Source organism: Hesperophylax consimilis, chromosome 27, assembly GCF_061612785.1.
Source record: "Hesperophylax consimilis isolate HC1 chromosome 27, BYU_Hcon_1.0, whole genome shotgun sequence".
Classification (NCBI taxonomy): Eukaryota; Metazoa; Arthropoda; class Insecta; order Trichoptera; family Limnephilidae; genus Hesperophylax; species Hesperophylax consimilis.
Genome location: NC_142862.1, coordinates 27,084,309 through 27,098,584, shown reverse-complemented (window position 1 = coordinate 27,098,584; position 14,276 = coordinate 27,084,309). Strand labels below are relative to the sequence as shown.

The 14,276-nt window shown below is 32.5% G+C and overlaps 2 pseudogenes; both read left to right on the top strand.

Annotated features, from left to right (window-relative positions):
- The first annotated feature begins 339 nt into the window (after positions 1-339).
- On the top strand, positions 340-1,577 carry LOC149410867 (uncharacterized; annotated as a pseudogene).
- A 1,740-nt stretch (positions 1,578-3,317) lies between these two features.
- On the top strand, positions 3,318-13,001 carry LOC149410866 (uncharacterized; annotated as a pseudogene).
- Positions 13,002-14,276: the final 1,275 nt, after the last annotated feature.

The following is a 14,276-nucleotide window of genomic DNA, read 5'->3' as shown; positions in this document are numbered from 1 at the left end:
ATCGTTGGATTGGACGTGAGAGTCATTCTCCATGGCCGGCGCGGTCTTCAGACTTGACGCCATTAGATTTTTTCTTTTAATTTGCGATGAAGGTTAAAGTTTACGCCAAAGAAGAAATTCCGTCGAAGAACTCCGGTTACGTATTCACGAAGTCGCAGATGACCTCATCTGGCGTATCTACGCCACAAAATACTAATTGTACATAGTATTACTTTACGTTTACATGCTTATCTACAAGCTGAAGGTGGACATTTTGAAAATGTTAAATTAGTCAAAAGCAATAACATTAAAAATTAATTAATTAATTAATTTTTATAAAACGACATTTCTTGTCACAATATGGAAAAGTTGAAGTTTACATTTCAATCAAAACCAACAACAGACGGAAAGTCTAATTTTATTGCCATAACCTCAATTATTACACAAGATGACAAAGTTTTCCTGATTCCTGAAGAATGTCAAGCAGCATCACTCCACATACCTATCTACACCTCTAAGGCTTATGCTACAGTAAAAAATACATTAAAAAAAGACACCAAACCAGAAGTGTATGGATAAAAATGACAGAAGATATTTCACAAACATATGTGGATGCGGATAAAAACATGATTTTTCAGGACCAATTTCTAGAGGAAATTACCAAAGAACAAGTGTGTATTGCCAATAACAGGAGTTCAGAAGACCCTATAGTGAAAATTTTGGAAAAATTAGTTGAAAATCAGCAGAAAAACGAAAAACAAAGCATGAAAAAGTTAGCTGATAGGTTTGTACTTGAAAAATTTAATGGAAAAAATATAAGTGCATGTCACTGGATGGAAGTATTTGAAACAGAATGTGCAAGGTTTGACATTACTAAGGACGAAGAAAAAATTGAAATCTTCAGATTATTTTTGGACAAATCATGTACAGATTGGTATTTGTCCATGATGATAAAGCTTAGTTTACAATCAGAGTGGTTAGATTGGAAATCAAACTTTCTGCAAACCTATGGTGATAAAGGTTGGACTGCTAGCAGGTATGCTTTATCTTTCAAGTATCAATCAGGATCATTATTAGAATATGCGGTTAAAAAAGAAAGACTTTTACTTGAAGTAAGAAAAACAATTGATCAGGGGACTTTAACCGATATAATTGCTGCCGGTTTACCAGATTATATAACAGATAGAATCAACAAGGATGAGATTATAGAAACAAAAGACTTGTTTAATGAACTTGGCAAATTAGAACATTTAGTTTCGAAGAAAAAGTATATGAAAAAGAAAGATGACACAAAGCCGTTGAAAGAAAAATGTAGCATTTGTGAAAAATTAAATAAAGGTGTGCGCTATCACTCAGAAGATTTATGTTGGTTCAGAACAAAGAATAATAATAATGAAAATGATAAGAGGAAAATAAAGCACATTAATAATTCAGAATTAGAATGCGAACTGCAATGTGAGAACCAAAAAAACTAATAGTGCCGCCATTAATTAAAGTAAAGTTAGTGTTAAATAAAAATGTTGAAGTATTTGGAATCTATGACTCGGGCTCTAATGTGTCATTGATAAACTCAAGGTTATTGAAGATAAACAATGAAAAAACAGGTTATTCGAACAATACTAACTTAAAAACAATTAATAGCGTTAAAAAGGCAATTGGTATGATATCACTGGATGTAACTATTTTTAACATTGAAAAAATATGGATGTCTTTGTAATAGACAAAGAAAATTTTGATTACGATTTTTTAATTGGACTTGATTGCATACAAAAATTTAGCTTAATTCAACATGAAAACTTAGAAATCAGCCAGAAAGCTCCAACACAAATAAATGAAATAGTTTCTAATCAAACCCAATCTAATAATTTAATAAACTTCAATGAAAATTTTACAAAAAAAAACTTCATTACTTATATAAATCATCTAGACTTTGATCAACAAAAAGTGATTGATGAATTAATAGTGAAGAATAAATCTGTATTTGCAAAGGACAAATATGACATTGGAAAGGTAAAAGATTATGAAGCACACATTGATTTGTTAGTGGAAAAATATTGCAATAAAAGACCGTATCGTTGCACAATCGAAGATAAAAAAGAGATTGAAAAACAGATTGCAATATTACTAGAAAAAAATATAATAGAAGAATCATATAGTCCATTTGCAGCTCCAGTTACATTGGCTTATAAAAAAGATGAAAACAAAAAATCTAGATTGTGCATAGATTTCAGAGATTTAAATAAAATTGTTGTCCCTCAATCACAGCCGTTCCCGCTTATTGAAGACCTGATGGTAAAAACAAGAGATTGTAAGTTTTTCTCAACACTAGACTTGAACTCAGCATTTTGGTCAATTCCTCTGCGAGTCACAGACAGGCACAAAACTGCTTTCGTCACTCAAGAAGGACATTACCAATGGTCATGTTTGCCATTCGGCTTAAAAACCGCACCAGCAATATTTCAGAGGATAATGTGTAACATAATACGGAAACACAAACTCGGAGATTTCACAGTAAATTACATAGATGACATCCTGGTTTTTTCAAAAACTTTCTCAGATCATGTCAAACATCTAACACAGCTGTTTCAAGCGATTGAAAGTGAAGGCTTAAGACTGAAGTTTACAAAATGCACGTTCGCAGCTGACTCGGTTAAATATTTGGGTCACATAATACAAAATAATTCAGTTAGACCTCTGAAAGATAACTTGATATCAATAAGAAACTTTCCAACCCCAAAAACGCAGAAAAACGTGCGACAATTTTTGGGAAAAATAAACTTTTACCATAAATATGTGCCAAAAATAGCAATGAAATTGGATCCATTGCATAATCTTTTGAGGAAAGGTCAAACCTTTGATTGGACTATGGCATGCCAAGAGTCATTTGATGAGATGAAACAAATTTTATGTTCTCAACCAATACTAACCATATTTGACCCGAACTTGCCTATACATATATACACAGATGCTAGTATACTAGGAGTGGGAGCTATCCTAAAACAGCCACAAGAAAACAATGAGGAAAAACCAGTAGCTTACTTCTCAAAGAAATTGAATGAAGTTCAAAAAAGGAAAAGGCTATATATCTGGAATGCCTAGCTATCAAAGAATGTATTAAATATTGGCAACATCTATTGATAGGTAAGAAATTTACTGTCTTTTCAGATCACAAGCCATTAGAGAATATGAATATAAAATCAAGAACTGATGAAGAATTAGGAGATCTAACATACTACCTATCACAAATGATTTTCAAATTAAATATTCTCCAGCTAAATACAATATTGAAGCTGATTGCCTAAGCAGAAACCCAGTCTTAGAACCAGATGAGAACCAAGATGAGCAATTAAAAGTTATCAACTTAATAAAATTAGAAGATATCTTAAAAGATCAGGTGAAAAATGAGAAGATACAGTTCAGAAGAGATAAATTGATATCGAAGAATAATGTTTATTACAAAAAAGTAAAAAAAAGAGAAAAAATAATTCTATCAGAAAAATTCAGCATAGTATTTATCAAAAATGTTCATACAGACCTAGGTCACATAGGAATTAAACAAATGCAAAAAATGATAAGCTCGTTGTACACAGCAGAAAATATGACAAACAATATAAAGAGAACCTGCGAAAGTTGTGCAGTATGTTTAAAGAACAAATCAAGAGGACAAAACAAATATGGATTGATGTCCCACTTGGGTCCCGCAACAAAACCTTTTGAAATATGTTCCATTGATACAATAGGCGGTTTTGGGGGTTCACGGTCAACAAAGAGATACTTGCACCTGCTATCAGATCATTTCACGAGGTTTGCATATATTTTGACATCAAGAACTCAAAATTCCAATGATTTCATCAAACTCGTAAATTCCACAGAAACTAATGACATCGGCATGATACTCTCAGACCAATACCCGGGTCTCAATTCTAGAGAATTCAAAAAAATTTTGGATGAAAAAAATATTCCAATAATTTTTACTGCAGTAAACTCACCTTTCTCAAATGGATTAAATGAAAGATTGAACCAAACACTGGTCAATAAAATTAGATGCAAAATTAACGAAAACGACTCAAAAGTAGCTTGGACAACTATAGCACATAATTGTGTAAAAAACTATAATGAAACGGAGCACACTGTCACAGGATATTTTATTTATTTATTTTATTTTATTTTATTTAAGTACATAAAACAGGCATGGTGCCCAAAAATTTATATACATGGATGTTTAAATACATAATAATAACAAAATGATAATAACAAAAATAGTAACAAAAGGAAAATGTAAGTAATATTAATATTAATCTATTATAATTATATGTAAGCTAAATATGCAAGTAAATAACAAATAAGAATGGGTAAAAGGTAAATACAAATATGTTCATAAACGATTTGTTATTGTCACATCTGTACTGGTGAGACACTGATTAGGTAGGTACAATGTTGCTTCTCTTTAAATAAAGGGCTTCATCACAATATCAGCTTAATATGATTAAAGGTAATACTTTTTTTTTGAAGTGTTTAAATTGGTCATTAAAAATGTCTATTTCATTATTAGAGCCATGCATAATATTATAATTTTTTAATGTTCGCGGTACAGGGGAAAAATATCCTGTATTTGTGTGGTAGGCTTTAATATAGAAAATGTCTTTCATCCTCCTTGTTGATTTTCTTGATGGTATATTGATGTTAATTTGGGATAAAATGTTTGGTGTGTCAACTGATGCATGTATAATTTTGTGTAGGAGCAGTACGTCAGAAAGTTTACGTCTGACCGTCAGTGAGTGTAGCTTATAGTGCAAAATTCGATCATTATATGTTCCAAATTGATCAGATAAACCTTCACGATAAGCAATTACACGGGTTAGTTTCCTTTGTATGGATTCAATCCTATAATTATGAATCTCATAATTGGGAGACCAAATTGTTGATGCGTATTCAAGAATACTTCGCACAATTGATTTATATAATGTTAAAGTTAATTCTGTACTTTTAAAACAATTCGTGATTCTTAGCGTTAATCCTAATACTTGTGATGCACTTTTTGAAATTGTATCTACATGTTTATTGAAGCTAAGTGACGAGTCAAATGTCACGCCTAAGTCTTTGATTGAAGTTGTGTTTTGTAAAGGGATATTGTTAATGTGATATGTGTTTGAGAATTTATTAATGTTTTTTGTGAATGAAATTACGGCACATTTGTTTTCATTAAAATATAAATCATTTAGTGTGCACCATTCATGAAGTGATGATAAGTCTTTTTGCAAATCGGTGCAATCTTCTAATGATGTAATTTTTTTGTACAACTTAAGGTCATCGGCAAACAGGAGATATTTTGATGTTTTTATTCTTAAAATTATGTCGTTGATAAAGATTAAAAACAACAAAGGTCCAAGATGTGAGCCCTGCGGAATTCCCGACGTTACAGTAAAAATATCAGCGGAGTAGCCTCCTACAACCACTTGCAGTTTTCTTTCTGTAATGTAACTTTCGAACCATTTTAAAGTATTTCCATTTATGCCAAACTTTTCCAGCTTCTTGATGAGTAATGATTGATTTAACTGGTCAAATGCTTTGCAAAAATCCGTGTAGATGGCATCTACTTGTAAACGTTTATCGATGCTATCGCGGATGTACTGGGAGTATTCGAGAAGGTTAGTTGTTGTGGAACGCCGAGGGAAAAACCCGTGTTGCTCAATGATAATATATTTACTTACATGAGCTAATAGACAGTCATATATTATTGACTCAAACAACTTTCCTATGCAGTCAAGTTTAGAGATAGGTCTATAATTTTTTATATCGCTCTTACAACCTTTCTTAAATATAGGTGTTAAGAAAGCCGTTTTCCATTTGACTGGGAAAACACCTTCTTGTAATGATTTGTTATAAAGAAGGCTAAGTGGTCTGGCAAGAACATCTCTGCACATTTTCAAAAATATTGGCGGGATACCATCAGGACCTGATCCCTTATTGGTTCTCAATTTCTTACACTTGACTAATATCGTTAAGGGCGAAACAGTGATCATACCAAGGCTTTCGTTACAGAAATCTTCAGATATTTGTGGTGAATAGTTTGCATTGTGAGGTTTATAAACAGATTGAAAGTGCTTAGAAAAAAGCCCGCAGATAACTTGACCTTGGGTAGTTTTTATATCATTTAGGTGCATCTCTTTTGGAATATCGGTTGTGTTTTTATATTTGCTTTTTGCAAATTTCCAGAAATCATTCGGGTTAGCTTTTAAATTTTGTTTGATTAAGTCTAAATGCTTATGATAACAAACTCTAATCAGATTTTTTGTTCTGGTTCTAATCAAGCTGAATGATAAATGATCTAGTTCATTACCATATTTCTTATATTTTTTATGAAATTTATTTTTTTCCTTTATCAAACGAATGAGATCTTTTGAGTACCACTTAGGAAAGTGATTTTTGTTCGTTTTGAGGGGAACATGAGAAGAGATAGGAGATATTGAGGGGAACATAAGAGAAGACGAATCTAGCTAGAGATCAGCTGCTAGCGGATGTGAAAAATTACAATAAAAATCAACAAAATACCGAAGACAAACTTAACACATTGAACATTGGAATTGCCGGTCCTCGCTCGCCTATCTACGTTTCCGAACAACTGACCTTTCGATCAAAGCAGCTCTGGTTTAAGACACGCCAATATGCCAAGGAACGTATGTTTCGATTCGCGTGGGTTAAAGGAGGGAACATATATATTAGAAAAGAGGCGGGAACAAATGCTATTCTCATTTCCGATGAATCAAAATTGTCAGCACTGTGATAAAATTGTACCAATTTCGCTCTCGAGGTATATTTCGTCTCGCTTGTTTACTATTATATTTAGTCGTTGTTCCCGCTTCATCATGTCTATTGCCTTCCACTACCTGCTAGGAACTTGTATTATCACCAGATTCATAGTAAATTTAGGTGTCAATAAAACTAAATTAGATATTGTATTAAAACTTATATTATGCGAAAGTTTATCACAGCACCACGTTAATCTAAAATATAAAAACTATGTTACGCAATACTACACTTATCTAAAATATACTAAAAATGTTTCGTTTACCATATGATAATTATAATGATTCCGATATAAATTATAACACAAATGTTATTTATGATCTAAATAATCTAAACAAATACAATTGGGGCTCATATAGTCTAAAAATCATACATCAGAATATCAGAAGCATTTCAAAAATCGATGATTTTTTGTTATTTCTTGATCAATTTAATTACTCATTCGATGTTATAATTTTGTCGGAATGTTGGATAAATAAAGAATACACCTCCAAAATTATAAACAATTACTGTGAATATCACACTAACATAAGTTTAAATAAATCAAGTGGAATCGTTGTTTACATCAGAGACGGAATACAAGCACAAGTAGATGAAATTTTATTATCACAAGCAAACTGTCTGAAAATTGTTTTGAACAACAACTTATGTATCTTTGCAATCTACAGATCACCCGCTTTCCAAAACATCGACACTTTTTTGAGCTCACTTCAAGCAATCATCAATACTTCAAAAAAAATAGAACGTCAAATCATCATAGGCGATCTCAATATTAATACTATTCCCGAATACCACCGTCAATATAACGATTATTTATGCCTGCTTACTGAAAATGGATTCATTCAGACAATTAAGAGCCCTACTCGAGAACAGGGCATGAGTAAATCTTGCCTAGACCATATCAATGTTAAAAATGTTAACCTAATCGACTCATTTGTTTTTCACACTACAATTTCAGACCACTACACCACAGCTCTCTGTCTTAAAAACAAACCTCCCACTGATGCTAAAATTAAATATGTCCCTCGAACAAATTACAATAACTTGGTCGAAGACTTGCGATCAGAAAACTGGCAAAACGTTCTAGACCAAATTGATACTGACTCAGCAATGAATGAATTTATCACAAAATTACATTCATATATATCTAAACACACTAGTCACATACACATAACAAATAATCAAGTAAAACTCACACCTTGGATCTCCCCTGGCCTTGTCAAATCTATTCACAGAAGGAATCAATTACACGAAAAGGCGAAAAGATGTCCTGAAAATATTTTAGTACAAGCTCATTATAAAAAGTATAGGAATTTATGTAAACATTTAATTAAATCGACCAAAGAAAATTATTATAAAAAAATTATTTACGAAAATAACTGTAGGCCAAAACGTCTGTGGGAAGCTTTTCGTAATATATCTAAAACAAAAATTAATAAATCTTCGGAAATTAAATCGTTGTACATTAATAATATAAACTGTTCGGACCCAAAAATTATGGCAAATTTTGCCAATAATTATTTCACTTCAGTGGGAGTCACTCTTGCGAAAAAAATTCTTGATAAACTTAATACTACTGAAATTGATCTCGCTAAGTTTACTACCTCTAATTTCGGTCATAAAATAGACAATATAGAAACAACGACAAACGAAGTCATGAAAATAATTGACGATCTTAAGTCATCAAATGCTTGTGGTCCTGATAAAGTCTCATCAAATCTGTTAAAACTTATTAAATCCTCAATCGCAATACCGATCGCGTTCATCTCGAATCTAAGTTTTAAATCAGGAATATTCCCCAATCATTTAAAACATTCAGTAGTTATATTGCTTCACAAAAATGGTGACAAATCGCATGTACATAATTACCGGCCAGTTTCTTTACTAAATTCGGTCTCGAAAATTATTGAAAAAATTGTAAAAAATCGCCTTAGCACATATCTGGAAGATAATAACATTCTTTCTAATAGACAATACGGCTTCCGACCAGGTTTAAGCACAGAAAACGCTATCACTAACCTGACAAAAATCATCTCTAATAATATCGATGGAGGAATTAAATGCACTGCACTATTCCTGGATCTAGCCAAAGCGTTCGATACTATATCACATAAAATTCTGTTGAAAAAACTACAGTGCGTTGGAATACAGGGTCAACTATTAAAGTGGATGGTTAGTTATTTAGAAAACAGAAGCCAAAGAGTGAACATTAATGATACTCTAAGCGATTCAGCAAATATTAAATTTGGTGTACCTCAGGGAAGTACTCTAGGGCCAATTTTGTTTAATATATATATTAATGAGCTATGTAACAGTTCCCTTGCCGACCACATTATTACCTTTGCAGATGATACGGTCTTGTTATTTGAAGGTAAAAACTGGAATGAAGTTCACAATAAAGCAGAAGCTGGTATAAACAGTGTTAAACAATGGCTTGATAATAATCTACTCACACTCAACACGGAGAAAACAAAATTCATCCGCTTCAGTGCAACTCAAGCGGGACAACCGAAAGAAACACAAAACATTATTATACACCACTGCAATAACCCAACTACTTGTAATTGTAACACCCTAGAATGCGTAGATAGTATAAAATATCTAGGAATTATGATAGACAAATTTCTGAGATGGGACCTACATATAGACTCAATTTCCACAAAAGTCAGAAAACTTACTCATCTTTTCCTGGGCATTAGAAATATTCTCTGCATAAAAGATCTGAAATGTTTATATTATGCTCTGTGTAACTCATTACTTGAATATGCATCTTTGGGATGGGGCGGATGTACCAAAACAATACTGGATCCCTTAGCAAAAGCACAGAAATCACTATTAAGGGTCATCCTAAAAAAACCATTTAGGTACCCCAGTGATGTATTATTCGAAGATATACGAGTTCTTGATGTAAGGCAACTATACATAAAAAAAATTATATTACACACTCAAAAACAACGTCACCACTACCCTTCCATTGATCATTATCACGACACTAGACATTCAAGGAGGAATCCAGTTGTTCCACCTACTACTATGACATCCTTTGCCCAAAGACAATTCTATTACCTTGGTCCAAAATTATTCAACCTCTTACCCGATTTATGGAAATCGAAAAGCATAAGCATTCTGCGTAAATTAGTTTATTATTGGCTTCTAGACTTAGGAAGAGTCGAAAGCGAACTTATGATGACCAACAGATAAACAAAAATGTTCTGTACTCACATTTATTCATTGTTATTGGCAGTTAAATAAAAAAATCCTACCATGCATCTGATTTATACAATGCGATTGATAATTTTTGTGATTGATAATGTTTATACAATATGTTTTCATGTACCTTGTTTATATTTTTCTTGATTATGTATATTATATTATATGTACCTTAATTATGTAAATTAATACACAGCACAGTAACAGCGATCAAATTAAGAAACCCACCTAATATTTTTCTTATATTGTAACTATAAATTAAATAAATTAAAACTAATATTCGGGTGTACAAATATGTCTGAAAAAGTTTTTATTTTGATTACTTTGATAAATATATATGTGTATAGACTATATTACTAGCGTAACTATTAATGTTAAGTATGGAAATATAATTCATAACAGCAGCGTGTACAAATGTTAACTAAACCAGGCAATTTGGCTGTCCTAAAACGGGAAAATTTCCTAGTTGGACAGCCAAAGCTTCCTTAATATGTGTGTAATTATTTGTATCTAATAAATAAATAAATAAAAAAAGATAATCTGGTAGAGTATGCTGTAAAACTGATCGACAGATTGATCAATATTTCCCTGATTAATGAATTCCCAATCAATCTCACGAAGAAAGGTATTAATTGAATCATAGTCGGCTTTATAAAAGTTTGGTCTTGGGGCGTTACGGGTTTCTAGATGTGGTAGAAAATTAAAAAGAAAATTTATTTCTAGAGCAGGGTGGTATGGGTCTTCTTTACTTAGTGGAGATGAAGAACGTATTACTGATATGTCTTCTTTATCTGATAAAATGAGATCCAATATTTTGGATTGGTGATTCACTATTCCGTTAAATTGTTTAAGATTACAGAATGATAGTGTATCGATGATGTCAGAGGTGATTGTATTTGTGTTTGTGGTGAAAGGTAATAAATTGTTTGTTTCATCGGTAATCCAATGAATGTTAGACTTATTGAAATCGCCAAATATTAAGATGTGTTGGTTTGGTGTTGTTAGGTACACATTCCTAAGATTGTTTAAAAATGAGCTTACAATAGATTCTTCTTCAGTTGGCGGTAGATATACGGTGCAAACATTCAGTTTGATACTAATGTTATTATGGTTTATATTGAGTTGGATCCACAAGTCCTCCGCTTGACATTCCCAATGCGCCATCCTCTTCGCCTCTAGTTTTCTTGATACAGCAATCATGACTCCTCCTCCATCTTTTTTTGTCTTGTGAACTCTATCCCTCCGAAATACTTCATATCGGTTATCTACTAATTCCTGGTCACAGATAGATTCCTTTAACCATGTTTCTGTTAGGCTTACTAGGTCGTAGTCATTGATAAGGACGTTTTCGTATATTTCATCAATTTTTGTCCTCATTCCCCTGATATTCATATACATGCAGTTAATCATTGTAGAATTTATAGTGGTTATGAATGTTGTCGTATTGGTAAATTACCAATCAATTTTTTCTTCCAGCAATATGTTGGTCTGTGTGTATATCGGACTGTTTAATCAGTGATTCAGGCGATAGTTGATCCTCGTGGGAGATCACTATTATCTTAGATGTAGATGTCTTCCTGATGAAGCATCGTCCGTTTCTTGACCATGCAAAAGCGTAGTTTTGATCTCTTGCGAATCTTTTTGTTTGTCTTAGTAAATTTTTTTCTTGTGTAGTGAGGTGCTCGCTTATGAAGATGGGCTCTTTTTTTGTGTCGTGAACCGCTTCAAGTGGGTTGTATTTATTTTGTCTTCTTTCAGCTTTTGTTTAATGTTAAATGTTTTTACGGCCGCAAGGAAGTTGTCTCTTTTCAGCTGATTGTTAAATTTGACTATTACTGGGCGCACAGGTTGATAGGGAGGCTCATCATCAGAGATTTTCAGGTTCCGTCGGATTCGGTAGAAATTGTTAATTTCAAGATTAGCGAGGTCGAGTTTGACGGTTGAACCTATTTCGTTAATGATTTCCAAAAGATTTTCGTTGTTTTTTTCTGGAATTCCTCGAATTTCGATGTTACACGATTTATTTGAGTGTTCTATATCGTTTAATTTTCGTTGAACTTCTTTTAGTGCACTCTTGATAACAGAAATGTCGTTTTCATTTTTCTCAACTTTTTTAATTTTTTTGTCCATTTCTTGGATTTGCTTAGAGAAGTCGTCAATTTTGTTTGCGCAGTAATCGATTGTGACTTTAAAGTCAGTGATGTCTTTACGAAGCTCTTGGAACTCTTGTTTCAATTCTGTTAAAATATCCATCACTTGAGCAGATCTGGTCATTTTTGTGAGTTGGGCCTCTTTGTGTAAAGTTAGCCCTTTTTAAATTTAATTTGATAGCCACAGAAAATACAAGTCAATGGCGAATAAGCAAATATTGTCTATGATTTTTATTTGACGTTACAATGACAATAATATTTTCAAACTTCAAATTAAGTATTTAAAATCACGATCGATGGCTGAAGATTACACTGCCACTGTTGCAAACACTGCCAATTTGACTAGCGTATCGCTGTTTATTTGTTTTTAACTCTTAATATGTTACAAGGTTACTTTTTTGTCACTTAATTGTTATTAAATACGGAGCTGTCAATTAGTGACGCACTTAAACTTGGGTAAGAAGGATATGCGCCACAGTATCTACTTAACGGCACAGATGTTACGATTTTGCCAAATGAGTTAAAACTTAAGAAGACCGACATCAGTTTGATGCAAGACAGAAAAAAAGCTCTGGAAAATACTATGAAGTCACATAATTACAACAAGATAATTTACGATAAAAGCAGGAGACACTTCAACTTCAACGTTGGTGATATTGTTTTTGTGGAGAATGGAAACAAACTTAATAGGAAGAAGCTAGACGAATTGAGAATCGGACCCTACAAAATTATAGAAAAATTATCAAACTCAATTTACAAGATAAACACTGGTCGACAAAAATCAGAATCAAATTTTACCACATCTCAAAGTTAACTCCAGTACCTGCATTAATGAACCAAAAAGAGGATACTTAATAGGTTGGGGTTTATTGTCTTCCCTGGGGGGGGAGATGTAAAGAAAAATATAATTTTCTTTAATGCCGAGCTTGTCTCGTCATTTTGGCTGTGTGTGTCGTGGACTGTCACTGGCTGGATGTGCGCCACAGTACCTACACAGTCGAATCAATATTTCGTAATCTATGGTTTAAGACATAGTAAAAATAATGTATGGGTTGTGACAAAGCAGATTGATGGGAATAATTTCAATAATTTGTAATTGTGATTAAGGAATTGACATAACAATTAATAACATTAAATGTCGTTTCTTTCCTCACAGGTAATGTTTTGTTACTGAATTCTTTTCTTTATGTAAATCTTGTGAGATTAACAAAATAAACCTCTTCTTTCCTTACAGAGAAACTCAATTGTGTTTTAATTGACTGTGTCGTTCAAATTACAAGGAAAATATCATTATATACTGATAAATAATGGTATGTTATTTTAATGCGGTTCTCTTTTTGAATTTGGTTTACAACAAACGATTTTGTAGCTTATTGTAAACGTCGAAACCTCTCTCTTATTTTATTGTTTACATGCGGTTTCTATGGATATGGTCAAATCACAAATATGCAACATTGACACGGCAAGCTCACAGCGAATTTATCGAGATAGTTTGTACCTTACACTAAGGATTTTTAGTAGGTATGTCTTTTTGTATGGAAAAAAAAGTTGTAATTTCGGAAAAGGTTATTTATCTTTTTTACTCCTACCATTACCATCATGTAGGTATCCTAGCACTTCATAATAACATAATTTATATATTTTATCTTCAAAGAAAATGTACACCTTAATTTTGATACTTAAACCATAGAATTGTTAAAATAACTACTATAATACCCATGCACAGCCTTTGTGGGATTATTTGCTATATAATATTATATAAATGTGAGGAAATCGTGGTGTAACCACGTCCAGTCCGCTTCGAAACAGGAATCTCTAGTGAAGAGGGCTGTGTATAAACTACTATACTTTGTATTTAAAAAGCCGTCAGTAAAAATAAGATAAAACACCAAAACAAAAATTCTAAAATTGTAAAGTGCGCAGGGTTTTCGATTTATACCCTTCGGATCCAATGTTACCACCGGCTTAACTAAACACCATCCAATGTGGCGCTCAACAATTATTGTGAGGAGTGAGAAAAACATAAATATTACAAACACGTATTTATTAGGTCTATATTATGTTTGTTCCGTTTTATTCCATGTGTGTTTCTGACTATTCGATTTCAGATCAACTCTGATTGCTCTCGTT